The sequence below is a fragment of the Raphanus sativus genome, unplaced genomic scaffold (genome assembly GCF_000801105.2).
Source record: "Raphanus sativus cultivar WK10039 unplaced genomic scaffold, ASM80110v3 Scaffold4594, whole genome shotgun sequence".
Classification (NCBI taxonomy): Eukaryota; Viridiplantae; Streptophyta; class Magnoliopsida; order Brassicales; family Brassicaceae; genus Raphanus; species Raphanus sativus.
In genome coordinates, this window is record NW_026619896.1 from 1 (window position 1) to 6551 (window position 6551).

General features: G+C 34.1%; 2 long non-coding RNA genes across 2 annotated transcripts; both read right to left on the reverse strand.

The window, feature by feature from the left end:
* Nucleotides 1–558: 558 nt before the first annotated feature.
* Nucleotides 559–1688, reverse strand: LOC130507481 (uncharacterized). Its single transcript, XR_008942342.1, has 2 exons — nucleotides 1040–1688; nucleotides 559–968 (listed from the first exon to the last, which is right to left on the reverse strand). It is a non-coding gene; the product is annotated as an uncharacterized LOC130507481 (long non-coding RNA).
* Nucleotides 1689–2586: 898 nt separating this feature from the next.
* LOC108830210 (uncharacterized) lies at nucleotides 2587–4188 on the reverse strand. The gene is made up of 5 exons (XR_008942341.1): nucleotides 3760–4188; nucleotides 3639–3679; nucleotides 3461–3553; nucleotides 3107–3382; nucleotides 2587–3029 (listed from the first exon to the last, which is right to left on the reverse strand). It is a non-coding gene; the product is annotated as an uncharacterized LOC108830210 (long non-coding RNA).
* Nucleotides 4189–6551: the final 2363 nt, after the last annotated feature.

Here is a 6551-nt window from a genome sequence, read left to right on the forward strand (position 1 = left end):
GTTATGAGGAAGAAGCTATCCCACTTTCTATTCAGGTGATTCCAGATTAGCATGTTCGCACATATGGCAATATCTTCATGATTCTTATCAAACCAGAAGGAACCAAGATTTAAGAACCTTGATTTGAAACCATTAATCAGTTTACAATCACCAGTAAGTTGAATAAATCTCATAGGTGTTATCACTACAAGAAAAATCGGTATTAGTAGCACACGAAAAACGCTACCATAGGGTTTTCGTAGCGTTTTTGTAAACGCTCTGACAGCCGCAGCTATGGTAGAGACCCCCCCTTATCATAGCGTATTTTCATGTGCTATAAAAAATATAGATATTATAGCGTTTATTCGTGAGCTATATATTCGTGCTATGATTTATTTTTTCATGACTTTTTTTTAGTGCTGTAAAATATATTATAACAACATTGATATGATGCTATTACATCTCATTTATATTTGAAAATATTAATTATTATTATTTCATTTTTATTATTTCATTTTAATAATTAATTAAAATTTATATTGAATTGTAATATAAATTAAAATTAATCGAAATCTAAAATTAAAGTTGAATTATATTTATTAAATAAATAATTTACAAATAAGATGTTTTACAAAACCAAACCAGCACAAAAAAATGAAGTAAACCAGAACAGTCTAAACCAGAACAGTCTAAACCATAGACTAATTAACCAAAATCTAAACCTAATTAACCAAAACCTAATTAACTCTAAACCTAATCTCTCTGCGCTGCCGCCTCCTCCTTTCTCCTTTGCCTCCCTTCCGACGTCTTACTCTATTCTGTCTCCATCTACGGCACCATCGATGACGATGACAAGTTCGAGACCGCTGACGACAGGGGTAAGCTCGAGACCGTTGACGACGGGACGATTCGGATGCGAGTTAGAGACCACCACGGTTTACGCTAGACCACCACCATCAACCTTCTTCTGCCTCCTACACATTCTTTAACTAAGAACAGAAAAAGAAAACCAGAATCAAAACGCTGAGAGAAAGAGAGAAAGAGAGGTATAGAGAGTTACCCGTGGTGGTGGAGAACGTCAGACGGACAAACCAGACCGGATCTTAAGGAGATGACAAACCAAATGACTCCAAAGAACAACCCTAGATCTGTACCCATCGAGTAGACAGTAGAAACAGCAGCGTGAATCCTGGTGCCATCGGTAATATTGGAGCTATCATTCAAAGCAGGTTGAGATCAACCCTGACAAAAGGAGAAGAAGCATAGTAGAAGAGAGACTAGAGATGAGAGAAGAGAGAAGAGAGAAGAGAGAAGAGGTATCGACAGAGGAGGAAAGAAGGAAGAGAACGATTAAAAAAAAATTAAATTAGATTAATTTCAACCTTCAGATCAACACTCATCAACGGTCAGTATTAAATATCGGTGATCCCACCTTTTTCTAAATGAACCAATCATAATAGAACGATTGTGGACCTTTAGATTCAATTTAATGAATGGTCAAGATTGTGATCCACACACTTGTTTCTAATTGGTTCTTTCCAATCTAAATATTTCTTTTGTTTTTGTACCTTATTGTTTCTTGATCAGTGGTTTTATTTAAATTTTTTGAAGCTATAACATAAAAAAATTATTTGGAATATTTAATACAAAAAACAGTATTATTATATAAAAACAGTATTATTTAATATAATACTGTTTTGTACCTTTTTGCTTCTTGTTGTATAGAGTTTGAAATATGATATAGGGTTTGGAATTATACATAGATTTTGGAGTATATATAGGGTTTGGATTATAATGTTTCAAGTTGAATATTTCTGTATGATACAGGGTTTAAATATAAAAACAGTATTATTATATTAAATCAAAAAGTGAAAAAGATTTAGAGTTTACATTTAAAGTATGATGTTTAGGTTAAAGGTTTGTGTTCATAGCTTAAGATTTAAAGTTTATATTTTTTCTAAATACGTTTTTTATTTATAATTTTGTTAAAGATTTATTGTTTAGAATATAAATTTATGTTTTAGAATTTATAATTAATCGAAAGTGTTATGATGTATGGGATAGTATTTAGGGTTTGAAGTAGAATATTTAGAGTTTAGGGAATAGGGTTTGGAGTTTATACTCTAAACACACAAGTAAAAAAATAAAACAGTATTATTACATTAAATAAAATTTTAAATTATAATTGAAAAAGATTTATAATTTAAAATTTAGAGTTGATGTGTATGTTTATGTTTGAAGTTAGGGTTTAGGTATTGAAGATTTAAGATTTAAATTTTTGAATTTATATACTAAAATAAAAAGTTTAAATCGAGTTTAATTTTAATTTTGGATTTAAAATCTGAAAATATTATATCCAGAGATTTTATTTAGTATTTATAATATCATTTATGTTTGAGTTTAGGGTTTAGAGTATTAGATTTAGGGTATTAGATGGATTTGGGTTGCATTAATATTTTTATATTGAACTGTATTTTCATGTAAAGTTAAAAGTTCTAAATTTATATTTTAACTTATAAAATATTTATTTTCATAAAATTATGGCAGTTTTGCATTGTTATATTATTAATGGGCATATATTGTTTATATAAACTTATAAAACTCCAATTATCATCTCAGATGAAACTGAAAAAAATATACATCTCTTGCTCCGGCCTATACACAATTCAAACAACTTCATTCTCAAGAGTCATCTCAGATGAAACTGAAAAAACCAAAGGCTTGGAACATACTTATGGCGTCTGTAAATCTTTTTTTTTCTGGTCAACGGTATGGTGTCTGTAAATCTAAGACAGAAAAATACATAGAAAGGTTTCGCAAAACTGAACAGTCATCTCTCTGCCATCAACAACTCTTCCTGAAACAAAAAAGGTTCCATCTTTCAAAATCTAATCACCCACTAAGAACCGTTGGATCAGAACTAGCTGAGATCTTTCTTGCTCTGAGTAAGCGTCTATTACCATTGGCATCGAGTTAAATGTGTCACAAGTGCAACTATGTTGTCCTTCTCTGACACTGCTCCACAACAGTAGAAAAGCTCATGCCCACACCTACAAAGAACACAAAGAGAGATCTCAACATTGTTATAAGAAACCACAAAGCCAAACACTGTCTCCACTTCTTATACCTAACCAAGCGATGCAATGATCTGGATATCTTTCATCAACCGGAAGAATCTGAAACTCTTCAAAGCTCACAGAATCATGCCAAGGAACATCACAGTCAACACACACAAACCTCTCACAGAGTGGACACTTCACACAGCATCTATTCTTGTCCAACACTCTGATTCTCCGTGACTTCATCTATCAGTGCTTCTCGATCAGCAGTAACCAAACTCTTTCTGAACAACACTATATATCCAGACTCATATAACAGTTGGGGATGCGCTCTTCACACTTTCCTGCAACAACAACAGTTAAAAAAATCAACTTTGAACAGAAGAAGAAAAGTTGGAGTCTTTAGCTATCGAATCACTCACAAGCTTAATTGCGACCTCTTCGTTAGTCTGAACAAAAGTTCCTTAAATCACAAGTCTCAGACTTAGTCTTTTTCCTTCCCAGATTTCTTCTAGCTGAAACACACACATAATCATCATCATAAGGACCAATTCATAAGCAAAACGATAAGATTCATTCTTTTTCCTTCTTCTTACGTACCTTAGGAAGACCTTGGGTTGCTTAAGAAAAGCTTTCTCTGTCTGCAAGAGAGAGAGAGAAGAGGATGAGAATATTTGTAAGAAGTATATAAACAAAGAGACAGAGAAAGAAGAAATATAACCTGTTCAACCTTGGCTACTTGCTGTCTCTGCTCCATCTGTCTCTCCTTTATCGAATCAGAGGAGTTGGGATCTGAGGAGAAGCATGAAGGAGTGAAATTGAGGGGGTTTCAAGGTCTTACAGAGATGATTATGAGACGTAATCGTCGTTCAAGGATAGATCAAGGTTCAGGGTTTGGTGGAGCGACGATAATTGATTTACAGAGTGCAAAGTGGAGGAGATTGGGAAAGACGAGATCAGGGTTCCCTTGCCATCATCGTTTACTGGATTGGGATGAATAAGAACAAAAAAAAAACCCAAACTGAAGAAGATGGAGGATGAAGAGATTAGATTGAACCAAACAACCAAGAAGAAGAAAAAAGAATCAATATGTTTTTTTTTTCTTCGAAGGAAGTAAATGATTTAGGCCATAAAAATTTATTATTTTTATTAAAACGAAATATTTTGGTGCCAAAGTGAATTTTGACTAAGTGTTTTCACCTCCAAAATGAAATTTCAGCTATAGTAGTGATTTTTTGGTTCCCGCCTAATGAAAATCTTTCCTAGCACAAATTTAATGCTATAACAGAGTTGTGTTTCGAATTTGACAGTTTTGGTAGCAGTTAGTGAATTCGTGCTACCGTGAATTGCTACCAATACTCATATTTCTTGTAGTGTATGAGGAAGAAGGTATCCCACTTTTTATTCAGGTGATTCCAGATTGGCATGTTCGGACATATGGCAATATCTTCATGATTCTTATCAAACCAGAAGGAACAAATATGTAAGAACCTTGATTTGAAACCATTAATCAGTTTAGAATCGCCAGGAAGTTGAATAAATCTCATAGGCGCTATGAGGAAGAAGCTATCCAGTTTCTATTCAGGTGATTCTAGATTGGCCTGTTCGGACATATGCAATATCTTCAAGATTCTTATCAAACCAGAAGGAACAAAGATGTAAGAAGCTTGATCTGAAACCATAATCAGTTTAGAATCACCAGGAAGTTGAATAAATCTCATAGGAGTTATGAGGAAGAAGCTATCCAGTTTCTGTTCAGGTGATTCCAGATTGGCATGTTCGGACATATGGCAATATCTTCATGATTCTTATCAAAACCAGAAGGAACAAAGATGTAAGAAGCTTGATTTGAAACCATTATATTCAGTTTAGAATCACCAGGAAGTTGGATAAATCTCATAGGAGTTATGAGGAAGCAGCTATCCACCTTTCGATTCAGGTGATTCGAGATTGGCATGTACGGACATATGGCAATATCTTATGATTCTTATCAAACCAGGAGGAACAAAGATGTAAGAAGCTTGATTTGAAACCATTAATCTGTTTAGAATCACCAGGAAGTTGAATAAATCTAATAGGAATTATGAGGAAGAAGCTATCCCATTTCTATTCAGGTGATTCCAGATTAGCATTTCGGACATATGGGCAATATCTTCATGATTCTTATCAAACCAGAAGGAACAAATATGTAAGAACCTTGATTTGAAACCATTAATCAGTTTAGAATCACCAGGAAGTTGAATAAATCTCATAGGCGCTATGAGGAAGAAGCTATCCCATTTCTATTCAGGTGATTCTAGATTGGCCTGTTCGGACATATGCAATATCTTCAAGATTCTTATCAAACCAGAAGGAACAAAGATGTAAGAAGCTTGATATGAAACCATTAATCAGTTTAGAATCACCAGGAAGTTGAATAAATCTCATAGGAGTTATGAGGAAGAAGCTATCCCACTTTCTATTCAGGTGATTCCAGATTGGCCTGTTCGGACATATGACAATATCTTCAAGTTTCTTATCAAACCAGAAGGAACCAGATGTAAGAAGCTTAATCTGAAACCATTAATCAGTTTTGAATCACCAGAATGTTGAATAAATCTCATAGGAGTTATGAGGAAGATCTATCCACTTTCTATTCAGGGGATTCCAGATTGGCTTGTAAGGACATATGTCAATATCTTCATGATTCTTATCAAACCAGAAGGAACAAAGATGTAAGAAGCTTGATTTGAAACCATTAATCAGTTTAGAATCACCAGGAAGTTGAATAAATCTCATAGGAGTTATGAGGAAGAAGCTATCCACCTTCGATTCAAGTGATTCGAGATTGGCCTGTTCGGACATATGGCAATATCTTCATGATTCTTATCAAACAGGAGGGAACAAAGATGTAAGAAGCTTGATTCGAAACCATTAATCAGTTTAGATCACCAGGAAGTTGAATAAATCTCATAGGAGTTATGAGGAAGAAGCTATCCCACTTTCTATTCAGGTGATTCCAGATTGGCCTGTTCGGACATATGACAATATCTTCATGATTCTTATCAAACCAAAAGGAACAATGATGTAAGAAACTTGATTTGAAACCATTAAAGTTTTATAATCACCAGGAAGTTGAATAAATCTCATAGGAGTTATGAGGAAGAAGCTATCCGACTTTCTATGCAGGTGATTCCAATTAGCCTGTTCGGACATATGGCAATATCTTCATGATTCTTATCAAACCAGAAGGAACCAAGATGTAAGAAGCTTGATTTGAAACCATCAATCAGATTAGAATCACCAGGAAGTTGAATAAATCTCATAGGAGTTATGAGGAAGAAGCTATCCCCCTCTCTATTCAGGTGATTCCAGATTGGCCTGTTCGGACAAATGGCAATATCTTCACGATTCTTATCAAACCAGAAGGAACAAAGATGTAAGAAGATTGATTTGAAACCATTAATCAGTTTGGAATCACCAGGAAGTTGAATAAATCTCATAGGAGTTATGAGGAAGAAGCTATCCAACTTT